Source organism: Cherax quadricarinatus, chromosome 24 (genome assembly GCF_038502225.1).
Source record: "Cherax quadricarinatus isolate ZL_2023a chromosome 24, ASM3850222v1, whole genome shotgun sequence".
Classification (NCBI taxonomy): domain Eukaryota; kingdom Metazoa; phylum Arthropoda; class Malacostraca; order Decapoda; family Parastacidae; genus Cherax; species Cherax quadricarinatus.
Window position 1 is genome coordinate 20,988,981 of NC_091315.1, and position 18,590 is coordinate 21,007,570.

Here is an 18,590-nt window from a genome sequence, read left to right on the forward strand (position 1 = left end):
TGCTCTCGCGCTACCGTCCACAGGATGGATATGGGGTGCACAATAAACTAACCACTTTGGTGGCAAAATCTAAAATCTTCCTATTCCAGCCAGCGATTTCATCGACCTCGTTGAACTATGTGTCGGCTTTACGTGTTTCTCTTTCGAAAATCACCTCTTTCAACAGACTTTTGGTCTACCCATGGGCTCGCCACTCAGTCCCGTCCTGGCGAACTTATACATGGAACATCTGGAAGCCGAGCGTTTCTCCACCATTATTCCTTCGACTGTCACCTGGCTCCGTTATGTTGACGACATTCTCCTCATAACTCCCAGGCGCTTCAACGTTCAAGCTCTCCAAGACAAGCTCAACCAGGTCGAGCCCTCAATCCAGTTCACACTTGAAGAAGAAGTCGACAACACTCTTCCTTTCCTTGATGTTCTCCTCTGCAAAACTGACCATGAACTTCGTTTTAAAGTCTATAGAAAACCAACCAACCAAAACGATCTTCTCCACTTCTACTCTCACCACGACTCCAAAACTAAACGTGGTGTACTTATAGGCTTCTTCCTGCGTGCACTCAGAATCTGCAGCAATGAGTTCCTTGAGGAAGAATGCACTATAATTGAACAAGTATTTTCTAAACTCCACTATCCTCGTCACTTCATCAGAGACTGCAGACGGCGGGCATTAAACATCTTCAACACACCCAGAGAAGACACTGCCGAGAAGAGATACATAGTCCTCCCCACCAACTCCATTGCCAAACATGTTTCCAACATCTTTTCCAATACATCATTCCAAGTATCTACCTCCACAACCACGACCATCAAGGACATCACCAGCAGTAGACAGGACAAGCTTCCATCCTCTGCAGGGGTATACATAATCCCTTGTAATGACTGCAACAAATTATATGTGGGCGAAACATCAAGAGACCTCCAAACACGTATTTCAGAACACCAATATGCAAGCAGGACTGACGATACAAGGAATGCCTGTGTACAACATCGCAATTCACACAACCATTTAATTAACTACAGAAACTCAAGACTTATCGCCACAGAAGACAACACTTAATACCGAAGAATCCTGGAATCATCGCTTATCTCTATAACCAACAATTTCAACCAGAACAACGGCTTCTATAACATAGCTGAACCACTCGCCAAGAAACTTCTTCATCGCTATCCCACATAAGAACATAGAACACTGCAGAAGGTCTACTCACAACTTGTCCAATACCCCTGCCAAGCTACCCAAGACTCTCTAACCCCACCCGGTAGATCATCAGATGCGGCATTCTCCACCTGAACTCAACATTCTGAACATGAATATAAATACTCCCGTACCTTCCACCCCAGGTAGATCTGTGTGTGTCTTGAAAAAGCCCACTGTGTGGGTGAAACGTTGTCAATAAAGGATCACATTAAACTGCATATGTGTTTATGTTTCCATTGTGTCGGTATTTTATACCTTTTATTTTCAAGGCTAGGTTACACAATTTGTCTTGGCTCATTGTTGAACGGAGCTGGTTTCTCACTCTTTTCAAAACAGAAAATAAACGTTCTCCTTCACAGTTAGTAGCTGGAAGTGTTAGGTAAAGGCGATACACTATGTCAACATTAGGGAAGGTTTCCGAGATACCTGCATTTCTTAAATGTTTCAAAGCAGCTGAGGGCGCACATTTTTCAGGTGGAGCTTTAATCTGATTCATATACCCAGAAAAATTAACTATTTCTTCAACAAATGTCCTGAACATCTGCTGAAAGGTGTTGTTGCAACTTTAATGCAGCTTCTCTCAATTCTGCATCTGGCATAGTAATTTCACCAGTTCTGTAATCAGTGAATCCAGACTGACGAAGTATGTAGCTGTCTTACATTTCTGCCTTGGTAGCAACACAATTTCATTGTCTGGCTCTTCAAAATTGCGTTTCCTCTTCCTTGACCGATGATCAGCCCGGTAACTAGTCTTTCACCAGCAGTTTAGATCTGTGCTCCAGTTCCCCGAATTAAGCCTGAATGCCTTCCACATCCCCCCCCCCCCCAGGCGCTGTATAATCCTCCTTTCTCTTCAAACATTTCAAAAGCTTCATTGCGAAGTGAGCTTACAAATTCCACTAAGCCTGCACAGAGGTTAGCACAAGTAGCCATTTCAATTTCAATTTTCTGAAGTGTCTTGTTCGTGGCATTTAACCGTTCCAGTATACAGTCCTAAAGCACACAGATTAAGGCCAATTCAAAATCTTCCAATTTTGATGCTAAGCTGGCTGCTTCGCTTCTTGTAGTTGCTGTCTGGTCTTCATCCTCTGCTATTTGGATCAAAACAGAACGTATTTCAGCAAAGCTGTCTTTCAAAGCATGTGTTGCATCATGCTGCGCTGACCACCTTGTTGTTGATAATGATTTGATGACATCTCCATGAATGGTTGACTTGAGTATACTCCACCGATGCGCTGAAGCAGAGAAAAAAATTAAAGAGTGCTTGTGAAAGTCCAAAAAATGAAACTGCAGCGACACAACACTCCGCAGCACATGACCCAACAAGATTAAGAGAATGTGCTGAGCAGGGCACATATTCAGCAAGTGGGTTGATTTGCTTGATACGGGCTTGCAATCCATTATATTTACCCGACATGTTACTTGCATTGTCGTAGCTCTGGCCACGGCAATCCATAATAGAGAGATCATGTTCAAGCAGAGTATCCAGTACTACATTCATCATTGTTTCTCCATCATGGCCTGAAAGAGGAATGAATTTTATAAAGCGCTCTACAGGCTTACCACTGGAGTCGACAAAGCGAACAATGAATGTCAATTGATCTGTATGTGAAATATCTGGTGTTGAATCTACACTTATTGCAAAGTATTTTGCAGTTTTCACAGCTGCTATGATGTTATTGAGGACCTTCTTAGTCATCAGTTCAATAAATTCATTGCATATAGTAGATGACATGTAAGATACAGTGCCTCTTCCTGCATTCCCAAGGGGTGACACATGATTTGCTAAGAATGAATCGAATTGTGCTAACAGTTCTATGATCGCTAGGGAATTGCCATTGTTTTCCGAACCAAAAACCTCATTTTCTCCAAGGAAAGCAAGTCCTCTTAGAGCTAAGAATTTTACAACAGCAACAACTCTTTCTAGAACTTTTCTCCAATAAGTGCGCTCTTTTTCAGTTTGATTTTCCAAATGAGAATCCAATAAGCCTTTTTTCTGTGCACGAAATACACTGGCTAAAATGCAGCTCCTGTGAGTGGTGCTGTTTTCATGTTCCTCGAAACGCTTGGAATTTTTCCAGTCATTGAACCCCTGTGTGAAGGTATTTTCTTTGGTAGAAAATAGCTTGCATGCTGAACAGTACACTTTTCCTGAGCTTTCAGAGTATACCATCCATGATCTTTTCACAGTTTCTGAATTTGCAAGCTTCCTATAAAACATAGATGACTTTAAACAACGACTTCCATCATCATAAATCCTTGCTGATTTCCTAAAGTCAATGTTCAGAGTTTGACTGAAGTTTTCTGCAATGAAAGCATTACGTAGAGAATCTGGGATTACATTTGGCCATGAGGCAGGATCTTTTAAGACAAATCCTGTGGATGAAATGTCCGTAGAGACATTGAGAGGAGACACAAAAGAAGTAGATGCTGGCTGAGAAATAATGGAGGGAGGGCTTCCTGTGTGATCTGACGTATCTGCAGATTCAACTGTACTGGTAACATCAGAAACTGTTTTCGTGAGCATGTCTGTGATCTTTGTGCAGCTTCCTATATCTTTCTTTTTCTGTTCTTCTTGAGTTTTCTTTCTTTTCTGTGACCCACTCGCATAAGAACGTCCAACATCACGTTCACGAGATGCCATAATGAGGATGTATCACTGTCTGTAATCATGCAAATACAAATTTTTCATTATCAGTTATTATTATTTTTTTAATTATTATTAATTTTTTTTTCTGTCAATTGGGGGATATGGCCCTTGTAGCCCTCTTTCCTCTGGCTGCGCATCTAAAAATTCAAAACGTTACCAGAAAGGAGTCATATACAGAACTTTTACCATAGATTAGGTTAGTGATTTGGGCTACGAATATTTTACTAATTCATCCTCCTTGATCTCCAATTTACTTAAACAGAAATCATACCGAGTCCAAGAACAATGCACAATGGAAATTATATTACCATTTTCATAACTAAACTAATCATTATGTTTTGCATGATATATGGCCTACCACCATAGATAAGGACATGAAAATTAAAGAACGCAGGGACAATTTTCAGTTTCACCCAACCATCGATTTTCTTATGTGGCTTATGTGTTTCTGGGGAAATATGTAAGATAAGATAAGATTTCGTTCGGATTTTTAACCCCGGAGGGTTAGCCACCCAGGATAACCCAAGAAAGTCAGTGCGTCATCGAGGACTGTCTAACTTATTTCCATTGGGGTCCTTAATCTTGTCCCCCAGGATGCGACCCACACCAGTCGACTAACACCCAGGTACCTATTTGCTGCTAGGTGAACAGGACAACAGGTGTAAGGAAACATGTAGTAAATTAATTGATGTTCTACATCACTTCCGTCGCAACTTGAAAACTAAGCATTTGCGATTCAAATTCAAAGTTTATTCTCTATAAGGATTACAATGTTGAGTTTACAGAAATTTGGTTATTGTGTGGTTTACATGTAGTAAAATTGTGATTACAGAGTGTACCACTAGAACGCTTAGCATGGCTAGGCATTTCGGGCAGACTTAGTTTTATTTTTAACTGTAAAATATTACAAAATGAGGTAAGTTGGTATTATGGCTAAGTGACTAAATACTAGTTTGTGAGTTTAGCAATGTGAATGCTTTTGTTTTGGCACAGTACATAGTTTCAGTATTGGAGTATCACAGGATTTATTATTTTAAGATTGAGATTAATATTTCTGTTTATGGTCAAATGAGTGAGTGAGTGTAAGTGTGAACCACCAGGTGGTATTCGTGTAGTTAGTTGATGGGGTGTATCAGGGAGATAAGATGTTTTCTAATGGTAGTTTTGAAGGTGATGAATGTGTCTGCAGTTCTAGAGTTCTCAGGTAGGGTATTCCAGATTTTAGGGCCTTTGACATACATTGAATTTTTGTAAAGGTTTAGTCGGACACGGGGAATGTCGTAGAGATGTTTGTGTCTGGTGTTATGCCTGTGGGTTCTGTCACAACTATCAAGAAAGCATTTTAGGTCAAGGTTGATATTAGAATTTAAGGCCCAGTAGTAAGTGTGGATGTACTGAACTGGGAGTAAGTTTAGGTATATGAAGAGTGGGGGGGGGGTTGTTGCCAGGGATGGGATTTAGTGATTATTCTTACTGCAGCTTTTTGTTGGGTTATTATTGGCTTTAGGTGAGTTGCTGCAGTTGATCCCCAAGCACAAATAGCATAGGTGAGGTATGGATAAATAAGTGAGTGGTATAGTGTGAGAAGGGCATTTTGCGGCACGTAGTATCGTATCTTGGAGAGGATCCCAACCGTTTTGGATACTTTTTTGGTTATATGCTGGATATGGGTGCTGAAATTCAGGTTGTTGTCAAGGTATAAGCCTAGGAATTTGCCCCCATTATTTCTGGTAATTAGAGTGTTGTCAATCTAAATGTTAATTTGTGCATCTCCTGCTCTGCTACCAAACATAATATAGTAGGTTTTGTCAGTGTTAAGTGTAAGTTTATTGGCTGTCATCCAAGTCGATATTTTAATCAGCTCCTCATTCACAATGGTGTTGAGGGTGGCAAGATTAGGGTGAGAGATGATATAAGTCGTGTCATCAGCAAAGAGAATGGGTTTCAGGTGTTGGGATACGTTTGGAAGGTCATTGATGTATATGAGGAAGAGCAGGGGACCAAGGACACTTCCCTGGGGAACTCCAGTATCAAGTGGCCATGTTGCTGATGGAAGTGATGTAGAACATCAATCAATTGAGATCTGTTATTGAAATGATAAAGACTTAAAGACAGGACAAAGTGCTTTTAAAACCTACAAACGGAAGTCAGTTTGCGCTTTTAGGTTTTTCTTTATAGTATTTTTACCAAAAATGCGTCTTTACTGGTCCATGCGTCTTTACTGGTCAAGTAACCCTATCAGGTACCTCCCTTAACATTTAGAGGCAAAAACAAACATTTATCCATACACATCAATGTCTATCAACAACACGTCAGTTAATTTGCCATAGTACAAGTCTAGATAACATGTAATTACTACAGAAAATTGGAGAGGAATCTCCCATACTCACCCATTAGCGGGAAAACATAGCTGTTCTGATGTAAACAAAGGCGTGTTGAGTGTTGCCATCTATGGTTAGGTTTATTTATTTTTATTTTATTTTATTTCACTATTTATTTATGTTTTGATTAATTTTTAAAAATCAATTTTACTCTCCAAACACTTGAACTTTTTAAGTAGGGACCCCTTTGCACTTGCACCATGTGCGCAGTCTTGGATGAGCCCCTGAATCCCTTGGACCACGGGGCCCCCAAATGCGTGGGGCCCTAGGCAAATGCCTAGTTTGCCTATGCGGTAATCCAGCCCTGGTCATCTTCCTCAGTTAGAGATATAACACATTTTGTACAAGCGGCACAGTCGGATTCACCTGGCAGGCCTCAGTCAGGTCTGGATCACCAACTCATGCAGGATGGGAGTTTCGTCCATATTTCTCAGGTAGGCAGAGGTGACTAGCTGTGTGAAACTCAGTTATTCGAGTACCAGCGGAGCAGCAAAATACACCTCTACACTGCACGTTAAGATAAGATAAGATAAGATAAGATTTCGTTCGGATTTTTAACCCCGGAGGGTTAGCCACCCAGGATAACCCAAGAAAGTCAGTACGTCATCGAGGACTGTCTAATTTATTTCCATTGGGGTCCTTAATCTTGTCCCCCAGGATGCGACCCACACCAGTCGACTAACACCCAGGTGCCTATTTGCTGCTAGGTGAACAGGACAACAGGTGTAAGGAAACGTGTCGAAATGGTTCCACCCACCGGGAATCGAACCCAGGCCCTCCGTGTGTGAAGCGGGAGCTTTAGCCACCAGGCCACCGAGCCACGTTGATAGAGACGAACGGATGAGTTTAAAGGCGGAGAGTTGGGGATACAGGAGAACAGCAGGGGTAACTGAGCATGCACATTCACCTCTCTTCACATAGTCAATATGGGCGAAAGTCTCAGGCAGGTGATGCAGTGCCTCGCTCAAGGTAACTGGCTGAGGCAGACTTCTCAAGAGTTACCAAACACTCCAATACTTGTACAAATAGTTACTCACTCCAAACTTGCAGAACTTCTAGCACACGTGTCTTGGAATGAAAGATGAATTTTCAATGTGTGTGCACACCTGGGTTACCAACTCATGTAGGACTGCACACTCGTCGTTATTCCTCAGGTTGGTAAAGGGATGACATGTGCACATTTTCAGAGGCATGAGTAGCAGTGGACTAGCAAAATTCGCCTCTACACTGTATGTTGATAGAGGCGAAAGGCTGAGGTCAAGTGAAAGGCAGAGGGGAAGCAGAGGCATGTGAGGGACTCTTCAAAAAGGAAAACTATTTCCAGTGTTTCACTAGGTATATCCCTAGTCACAACTCACACATAAGAGTTCTCACAACACTGAAGCTGTCTTCCAACAGTATGAGTTTTAATGATGACTTATCAGTCGGGAGAAATGGGTAGGCCTGCAAATTAGTAGGTCCAGATCTCTAGCACACATCTTCTCCCCTCAACCACTCAGCCGAGACTGTGTCTCTACTCGGCAGTGCGTAAGCTGGGTGTATTGAAGATGTTTTATGCCCGTCGTCTGCAGTTTCTGATGAAGTAACAAGGATAGTGAAGTTTGGAAACTACTTGCTCAATTATAGTGTATTCTTCCTCAAGGAACTCATTGCTGCAGATTCTGAGTGCGTGCAGGAAAAAGCCTATAATTACACCATTTAGTTTTGGTGTCATGGTGAGAGTAGAAGTGGAGAAGATCGTTTTGGTTGGTGGGTTTTCAATAGACTTGAAAACGAAGTTCATGGTCAGCTTTTCAGAGAAGAACATCAAGGCAAGGAAGAGTGTTGTTGACTTCTTCTTCAATTGTGAACTGGATTGAGAGCTCGACCTGGTTGAGCTTGTCTTGGGGAGCTTGAACGCTGATGCATCTGGGAGTTATAATGAGAATGTCGTCAACATAACGGAGCCAGGCGACAGACGAAGGAATAATGGTGGAAAAACGCTCGGCTTCCAGATGTTCCATGTATAAGCTCGCCAGGATGGCACTGAGTTGCGAACCCATGGGTAATCCAAAAGTCTGCTGAAAGAGGCGATTTTTGAAAGAGAAACACGCAAAGCCAACACATAGTTCAACAAGATCGATGAAATCGCTGGATGAAATAGGAAGATCAAGTGAATCGTCAATGAAGATCAAGTGAATCATCAATTTTCCTGCGCAAGAGATCGATGGCTTGTGTAGTAGGTACTTGGTGAATAGAGAAGTTACGTCAAGGCTGGAAAGTTTCTTGTTCCTGATGTTGATGTTGCAAATGTGATTGAGAAGATCACCCGAGTGTTTGAGATGTGCTGGACTGATGGTGCCCAAGAGTTTAGAGAGGTGTTTTGCGAAAATTCCTGAGAGCTGGTGGGGAGCACTGCCTATTCCCGAAGATATGGGCCTCAATGGGATACCAGGCTTGTGAGTTTTTGGCAGAACGTACATTGTGACAGGTCTGGGGTTGCTGGGTATGGTGTGCAGACATTTCTTCCCTTGTTCTGAGTCCCTCAGAATGTGGTGAGTCCTCTGAAGAAATGTTTTAGTAAGGTTGTCCACTTGGTTAGTTGTGAGAGGTTTGTAAGTATCTGGGTCACTAAGTTGTTGCAACCCCTGAATGGGTCACAATGTATATAATGTATATTACCTTTTCATATAATTTTATATTGCTTATATTTGCGATAATAGCTAAATCATAAATATATTGCTTTATATTATTATTTGACTTAGTTATATTGTTAGGTAGGATGTAACATTCATATATTATTATGTTTACCTGGACCTGGAGAGAGTTTCGGGGGTCAACGCCCCCGCGGCCCGGTCTGTGACCAGGCCTCCTGGTGGATCAGCGCCTGATCAACCAGGCTGTTGCTGCTGGCTGCACGCAAACCAACGTACGAGCCACAGCCCGGCTGATCAGGAACTGACTTTAGGTGCTTGTCCAGTGCCTGCTTGAAGACTGCCAGGGGTCTGTTGGTAATCCCCCTTATGTGTGCTGGGAGGCAGTTGAACAGTCTCGGGCCCCTGACACTTATTGTATGGTCTCTTAACGTGCTAGTGACACCCCTGCTTTTCATTGGGGGGATGGTGCATCGTCTGCCAAGTCTTTTGCTTTCATAGTGAGTGATTTTCGTGTGCAAGTTCGGTACTAGTCCCTCTAGGATTTTCCAGGTGTATATAATCATGTATCTCTCCCTCCTGCGTTCCAGGGAATACAGGTTTAGAAACCTCAAGCGCTCCCAGTAATTGAGGTGTTTTATCTCCGTTATGCGCGCCGTGAAAGTTCTCTGTACATTTTCTAGGTCGGCAGTTTCACCTGCCTTGAAAGGTGCTGTTAGAGTGCAGCAATATTCCAGCCTAGATAGAACAAGTGACCTGAAGAGTGTCATCATGGGCTTGGCCTCCCTAGTTTTGAAGGTTCTCATTATCCATCCTGTCATTTTTCTAGCAGATGCGATTGATACAATGTTATGGTCCTTGAAGGTGAGATCCTCCGACATAATCACTCCCAGGTCTTTGACGTTGGTGTTTCGCTCTATTTCGTGGCCAGAATTTGTTTTGTACTCTGATGAAGATTTAATTTCCTCATGTTTACCATATCTGAGTAATTGAAATTTCTCATCGTTGAACTTCATATTGTTTTCTGCAGCCCACTGAAAGATTTGGTTGATGTCCGCCTGGAGCCTTGCAGTGTCATGCAGATTCGGGTGTCATCTGCAAAGGAAGACACGGTGCTGTGGCTGACATCCTTGTCTATGTCGGATATGAGGATGAGAAACAAGATGGGAGCTAGTACTGTGCCTTGTGGAACAGAGCTTTTCACCGTAGCTGCCTCGGACTTTACTCTGTTGACGACTACTCTCTGTGTTCTGTTAGTGAGGAAATTATAGATCCATCGACCGACTTTTCCTGTTATTCCTTTAGCGCGCATTTTGTGCGCTATTACGCCATGGTCACACTTGTCGAAGGCTTTTGCAAAGTCTGTATATATTACATCTGCATTCTTTTTGTCTTCTAGTGCATTTAGGACCTTGTCGTAGTGATCCAGTAGCTGAGACAGACAGGAGCGACCTGTTCTAAACCCATGTTGCCCTGGGTTGTGTAACTGATGGGTTTCTAGATGGGTGGTGATCTTGCTTCTTAGGACCCTTTCAAAGATTTTTATGATATGGGATGTTAGTGCTATTGGTCTGTAGTTCTTTGCTGTTGCTTTACTGCCCCCTTTGTGGAGTGGGGCTATGTCTGTTGTTTTTAGTAACTGAGGGACGACCCCCGTGTCCATGCTCCCTCTCCATAGGATGGAAAAGGCTCGTGATAGGGGCTTCTTGCAGTTCTTGATGAACACAGAGTTCCATGAGTCTGGCCCTGGGGCAGAGTGCATGGGCATGTCATTTATCGCCTGTTCGAAGTCATTTGGCGTCAGGATAACATCGGATAGGCTTGTGTTAATCAAATTTTGTGGCTCTCTCATAAAAAATTCATTTTGATCTTCGACTCTCAGTCTGGTTAGCGGCTTGCTAAAAACTGAGTCATATTGGGACTTGAGTAGCTCACTCATTTCCTTGCTGTCATCTGTGTAGGACCCATCTTGTTTAAGTAGGGGCCCAATACTGGGCGTTGTTCTCGATTTTGATTTGGCATAGGAGAAGAAATACTTTGGGTTTCTTTCGATTTCATTTATAGCTTTTAGTTCTTCCCGCGATTCCTGACTCCTAAAGGATTCTTTTAGCTTAAGTTCGATGCTTGCTATTTCTCTGACCAGTGTCTCCCTGCGCATTTCAGATATATTGACCTCTTTTAGCCGCTCTGTTATTCTTTTCCGTCGCCTGTAAAGGGAGCGCCTGTCTCTTTCTATTTTACATCTACTCCTCCTTTTTCTTAGAGGAATAAGCCTTGTGCATACATCGAGTGCCACCGAGTTAATCTGTTCTAGGCATAAGTTTGGGTCTGTGTTGCTTAGTATATCTTCCCAGCTTATATCGGTTAGGACTTGGTTTACTTGGTCCCACTTTATGTTTTTGTTATTGAAGTTGAATTTGGTGAATGCTCCCTCGTGACTAGTCTCATTTTGTCGGTCTGGGGCTCCTCGCATACATGTCTGAACCTCAATTATGTTGTGATCTGAGTATATTGTTTTTGATATGGTGACATTTCTTATCAGATCATCATTGTTAGTGAATATGAGGTCTAGTGTATTCTCCAGTCTAGTAGGCTCTATTATTTGCTGGTTTAAATTGAATTTTGTGCAGAGATTTAAAAGCTCGTGTGAGTGTGAGTTTTCATCAGAGCTGCCTCCTGGTGTTATTACTGCAACAATATTATTTGCTATATTCCTCCATTTTAGGTGCCTTAAGTTGAAATCCCCCAGGAGCAAGATGTTGGGTGCAGGAGCTGGAAGATTTTCCAGACAGTGGTCAATTTTTAACAGCTGTTCCTGGAATTGCTGGGATGTTGCATCCGGAGGCTTGTAGACTACCACAATGACTAGGTTTTGGTTCTCGACCTTTACTGCTAAAACTTCCACTACGTCATTTGAGGCATTAAGCAGTTCTGTGCAAACAAGTGACTCTGCAATGTACAGGCCAACCCCCCCCTTTTGCCTGTTCACTCTGTCACATCTGTATAGGTTGTAACCTGGGATCCATATTTCATTGTCCAAGTGATCCTTTATGTGGGTCTCAGTGAAAGCCGCGAACATTGCCTTTGCCTCTGCAAGCAGTCCACGGATGAAAGGTATTTTGTTGTTTTTTGCTGGCTTTAGACCCTGTATATTTGCAAAGAAGAATGTTATCGGACTGGTGGTATTGTTGGTACTGGGGGGGATTTTTTTTCCGGCATTAGTATCTGTATCTGTTGGTTTGGAGTGGAGGCCATCGACTGTGGTTCCACTCCAGGAATGACTGGATTTGGTGTACGATTTCTGCCATTTCCTGCCAGTTTTTTTTCCTTCCTGGCACTAAAAAACCTCTCCCTCATAGTTCGTCTTGATTGTCTAACTACTGTAATTATCGCTTGTGGCTCGTTACTTTGCCGGCTACTCTGTTGCTGGGCAGCAACTGTCCACGGAGCTATCACGTGATCAAGGGGGGGTGTTCACACCTCGCCTGAAGTAGTCAGTCTGGGCTAGACTCTCTTGTCGGTTGGACGTTCTCCTGGCCAGATGCCCCACACTCCTCTCTTATGGGCCCTTGTTGGAGAATTGTCTGTCGCTTTCTTGTTGTTGGTTCTGTAGAACTGTTCACAGAACATTGTCTAGATTAAGTGATTTTCGACGTTGTACTGAGGTTGTGTGTCACATAGACACTCTGAACAACTCAGGTCCTGAGCTGTAGCTTCTGACCTAACTTGTTCTGGTATCTGTGTACTGTCACAGTCGGGGATTTTCTTATGCTGAACTTAGATTCAGTAGTATGGGAGTTTGGTGACTTTTGTGGAGGATCTGCTGATTAACTCGGTGGCACTCGATGTATGCACAAGGCTTATTCCTCTAAGAAAAAGGAGGAGTAGATGTAAAATAGAAAGAGACAGGCGCTCCCTTTACAGGCGACGGAAAAGAATAACAGAGCGGCTAAAAGAGGTCAATATATCAGAAATGCGCAGGGAGACACTGGTCAGAGAAATAGCAAGCATCGAACTTAAGCTAAAAGAATCCTTTAGGAGTCAGGAATCGCGGGAAGAACTAAAAGCCATAAATGAAATCGAAAGAAACCCAAAGTATTTCTTCTCCTATGCCAAACCAAAATCGAGAACAACGTCCAGTATTGGGCCCCTACTTAAACAAGATGGGTCCTACACAGATGACAGCAAGGAAATGAGTGAGCTACTCAAGTCCCAATATGACTCAGTTTTTAGCAAGCCGCTAACCAGACTGAGAGTCGAAGATCAAAATGAATTTTTTATGAGAGAGCCACAAAATTTGATTAACACAAGCCTATCCGATGTTATCCTGACGCCAAATGACTTCGAACAGGCGATAAATGACATGCCCATGCACTCTGCCCCAGGGCCAGACTCATGGAACTCTGTGTTCATCAAGAACTGCAAGAAGCCCCTATCACGAGCCTTTTCCATCCTATGGAGAGGGAGCATGGACACGGGGGTCGTCCCTCAGTTACTAAAAACAACAGACATAGCCCCACTCCACAAAGGGGGCAGTAAAGCAACAGCAAAGAACTACAGACCAATAGCACTAACATCCCATATCATAAAAATCTTTGAAAGGGTCCTAAGAAGCAAGATCACCACCCATCTAGAAACCCATCAGTTACACAACCCAGGGCAACATGGGTTTAGAACAGGTCGCTCCTGTCTGTCTCAACTACTGGATCACTACGACAAGGTCCTAAATGCACTAGAAGACAAAAAGAATGCAGATGTAATATATACAGACTTTGCAAAAGCCTTCGACAAGTGTGACCATGGCGTAATAGCGCACAAAATGCGCGCTAAAGGAATAACAGGAAAAGTTGGTCGATGGATCTATAATTTCCTCACTAACAGAACACAGAGAGTAGTCGTCAACAGAGTAAAGTCCGAGGCAGCTACGGTGCAAAGCTCTGTTCCACAAGGCACAGTACTAGCTCCCATCTTGTTCCTCATCCTCATATCCGACATAGACAAGGATGTCAGCCACAGCACCGTGTCTTCCTTTGCAGATGACACCCGAATCTGCATGACAGTGTCTTCCATTGCAGACACTGCAAGGCTCCAGGCGGACATCAACCAAATCTTTCAGTGGGCTGCAGAAAACAATATGAAGTTCAACGATGAGAAATTTCAATTACTCAGATATGGTAAACATGAGGAAATTAAATCTTCATCAGAGTACAAAACAAATTCTGGCCACAAAATAGAGCGAAACACCAACGTCAAAGACCTGGGAGTGATTATGTCGGAGGATCTCACCTTCAAGGACCATAACATTGTATCAATCGCATCTGCTAGAAAAATGACAGGATGGATAATGAGAACCTTCAAAACTAGGGAGGCCAAGCCCATGATGACACTCTTCAGGTCACTTGTTCTATCTAGGCTGGAATATTGCTGCACTCTAACAGCACCTTTCAAGGCAGGTGAAATTGCCGACCTAGAAAATGTACAGAGAACTTTCACGGCGCGCATAACGGAGATAAAACACCTCAATTACTGGGAGCGCTTGAGGTTTCTAAACCTGTATTCCCTGGAACGCAGGAGGGAGAGATACATGATTATATACACCTGGAAAATCCTAGAGGGACTAGTACCGAACTTGCACACGAAAATCACTCACTACGAAAGCAAAAGACTTGGCAGACGATGCACCATCCCCCCAATGAAAAGCAGGGGTGTCACTAGCACGTTAAGAGACCATACAATAAGTGTCAGGGGACCGAGACTGTTCAACTGCCTCCCAGCACACATAAGGGGGATTACCAACAGACCCCTGGCAGTCTTCAAGCTGGCACTGGACAAGCACCTAAAGTCAGTTCCTGATCAGCCGGGCTGTGGCTCGTACGTTGGTTTGCGTGCAGCCAGCAGCAACAGCCTGGTTGATCAGGCGCTGATCCACCAGGAGGCCTGGTCACAGACCGGGCCGCGGGGGCGTTGACCCCCGAAACTCTCTCCAGGTAAACTCCAGGTCCCTACTTAGTGTCGTTATATTATCTCCTTGTTACTGATTCTGTGTCGCAGTTGCTTGTTATATTGCTATTGGGCTTAGCTGTCGTTTATTGTTCAAGCAAGCTGTTCTGATTGCCAGGTGGTCAAGAAGTTAGTTGATGTGAGGACTTTCAGTCACTGGTTTAAGTCTAGTCGAGTCTTGAGATATAGCGAACTACTTAGAGCACTTACACACATACACACAAACTTATTTGTATATTGTATTATTAAATGTTAATGTACCAGATGGTACTTAAGACTTTTAAATGTGATATGTGCCTTCAGCACAATACTACTGTACACGTGAGAAGTGATTATTATTTTGATTTTGATTAATTTACTTTGATCTTATACCTCTAGACGTTATTAATAAATTTATTAAATTTTAGTTTCTCTAGTTAGTAGCCTACCAGTTGTAATCCTGAAGCACTAATAATTCTTATTGAATTCCATTGGATAATTGGACCAGGATACTGACTACTTGTTACGAAAACCCAGTAACAGGCTGAATGCTAGAAGGGAAGTCCTTTCTAGGATTCACTGGAGATCTCTAAGCTTATTAGAAATCGCGTTTTTTTGTAACAAGTAGATTGAGCATTTTGTTCCTGTAATCGTCAATGTTCATGATTACAACACTACCACCTTTATTAGCCGTGGTAACCCTGATGGTCGTGTCTTCTGCTAAAGCTTTAAGTGCAATGATGTAACGTCGAGGTATGACTGGGGAGCTACGTGTTCAGATGGCCGCTGAGATGATGCCTTGAAGATAACCTTTTTGGAAGTCGGAGTCATTGTGTCTGTAGTTTTTGGCGATGAAATTGATGTCTTGTTTGGGTCTCGTAATTCCTGTTGCGAATTTTGAGGCCTCAACCTGACTACAAATACTCTCATACCTTCCACCCAGGTAGATCTGTTTGTGACTTGAAAATGCCCACTGTGTGGACGAAACGTTGTCAATAAAGGATCACATTATACTGCATGTGTGTTTATATTTCCATTGTGTCGGTATTTTATACCATTTATTTCCACCTCTGTCTTTGTAGAGGTGTCCAGATACAACAGTTCAGAAGCATATACTATAACATACCCCTCTTAAAGTGCAGGCATTGTGCTTCCCATTTCCAGTACTCGAGCAGCGCTGTATAGTCCTTGTGGCTTAGCGCTTCTTTTTTAGTATAATAATAATCCAGTACTCAAGTCCAGCTATATTAAAATAACTGGTTTCCACTCACTCCTAACACTCTCACACATGCTTGCTGGAAGTCCAAGCCCCTCGCCCACAAAACCTCCTTTACCCCCTCCCTCCAACCCTTTTGAGGACAATCCCTACCCCTCCTTCCTTCCCCTACAGATTTATATGCTCTCCATTCTCTATAAATGACCAAACCACCTCAACAACCCCTCTTCAGCCCTCTGACTAATACTTTTAGTAACTCCACACCACCTCCTAATTTCCACACTCCGAATTCTCTGCGTAATATTTACACCACACATTGCCCTTAGACAGGACATCTCTGCTGCTTCCAGCCGCCGCCTCGCTGCAGCATTTGCAACCCAAGCCTCACACTCACATAAGAGTGTTGGTACCACGATACTCTCGTACATTCCCTTCTTTGCCTCCCTGGATAACATTTTTTTTGTCTCCACAGACTCCTCAATGCATCCCTAGCCTTTTTTCCTTCATCAATTCTATGATTAACCCCATCCTTCTGTAGTGATACTGGTCCTGTGGGGAGCAGCAGCAGGATAATACTGCACCACCTCTAGGGGCCCTTAACAACAACAACAGTTTGGTGTGTGTCATGGGCACCAACACATGGTGTGTGATTCTCTCCTACTTTATCCATTTATCAGCGATGCAGATTACATGGTGAGTTTAAATATGTGGCCTGTAGTTATAACTTTTCTCTTGACATATGCAAGACATCACCATCCCTGTAGAAGCCATTATTAGATGTACTAGTCATTATATTTTGTTGTTGCAGAAGTACTATGAAGATTCTATGTTCAATAAAGCCTAGAGATAAGGCCTGTGTTTCTATCACAACAATTTATTGAACATAGAATCCTGGGCTACCTGGTGGTGATCCTGCGCTAGACTACATCACAACATGGAGCGTTTACTGAAACCTGAGAGGCTAGACTGTGACCCCAGCTTATCAACGGCTGCTCAGGAATGGAAGCACTGGTTTAAGACTTTCGAAAACTTCTTGGGAGCCCTTCCTAAAGAAGATCTAGATAAACTAAGTCTGCTCATCAATTTTGTGTCACCTAAGATATATGAGGCTATTTCTGAGTGTAATACCTACGAAGATGCTATCAAAACCCTCAAGTCTCAGTATATTAAACCTACAAATGAAATCTTTGCACGCTATCGCCTTGCAACTCGCCGCCAGCAGATTGATGAATCCTTAGAGGAATACTTTCAAGCACTGAAAATTTTAGGTAAGGACTGTCACTTCCAAGCAGTGACAGCTGCTCAGTATTGTGAAGAGTCCATCAGGGATGCTTTTATCAGTGGCCTGCAATCACCAATAATAAGGCAGCGTTTATTGGAGAATAAAACTCTCGACTTAGCCGCTGCCTTTGACCAGGCTGGCACTGGACAAGCACCTAAAGTCAGTTCCTGATCAGCCGGGCTGTGGCTCGTACGTTGGTTTGCGTGCAGCCAGCAGCAACAGCCTGGTTGATCAGGCGCTGATCCACCAGGAGGCCTGGTCACAGACCGGGCCGCGGGGGCGTTGACCCCCGAAACTCTCTCCAGGTAAACTCCAGGCAAGAGCTCTAGATTCAGCCCAGAAGAATTCTGAAGTATACAGTACCACTCAGCCTTCTCGAGTGGTAAGTGCTGCAATTCCTGACCAAGACTCTTGCAATGAAGTTACTGGGGAACCTGCCTCAGTGACAGCAGCAGCAGGTACGGTGTGTTTCTTTTGTGGTTTTTCAAGACATCCACGTCCAAAGTGTCCTGCTCGTGAAGCAATGTGCCATAAATGCCACAAGAAAGGTCACTTTGCTAAAGTATGTCGTGCTAATGCATCAACAAGAGCTAGTGCCTCCACACATTCCAGTGATCATGCGACTCTAGCAACAGTGACTTCTGCGGCTACTCCAAATTCACTGTCAAAGGCAGTTGTGAAAGTATTCATCAAAGGAACAGAAGTAGATGGTCTTATTGATAGTGGCAGCTCAGAGAGTTTCATCAACCTTGACTTAGTTAAACGGCTCTCCTTGACTCTACATCACTCATCAGGTACCGTTTCCATGGCATCAACATCTCTCTCTATTCAGACCTTAGGGTTTTGTAAGGTAAATCTCAGAGTTAATGGAAAGGATTATCAAGATGTACATTTAGCTATTCTGCCACAACTGTGCTCTGATGTTATCCTTGGTCAGGACTTTCAGAAGCTGCATGGTAGTGTCACCTTAACATATGGAGGTGAACTGCCTCCTCTTGTTGTCTGTGGACTTAGCACTTTAAGGGTAGACCCACCAAAGCTGTTTGCAAATCTTACCGCGGATTGCCATCCTATATCAGCTAAGTCACGCCGCTATTCTTATGAGGATCGGATGTTCATTGAGAAAGAAACTCAGAGGCTGCTGAAGGAGGGTATTATAGAACCGAGTGATTCCCCTTGGCGTGCACAGGTTGTTGTTGTTAAAGATGGTTATAGGAAACGGAGACTGGCTATCGATTACTCTGAGAC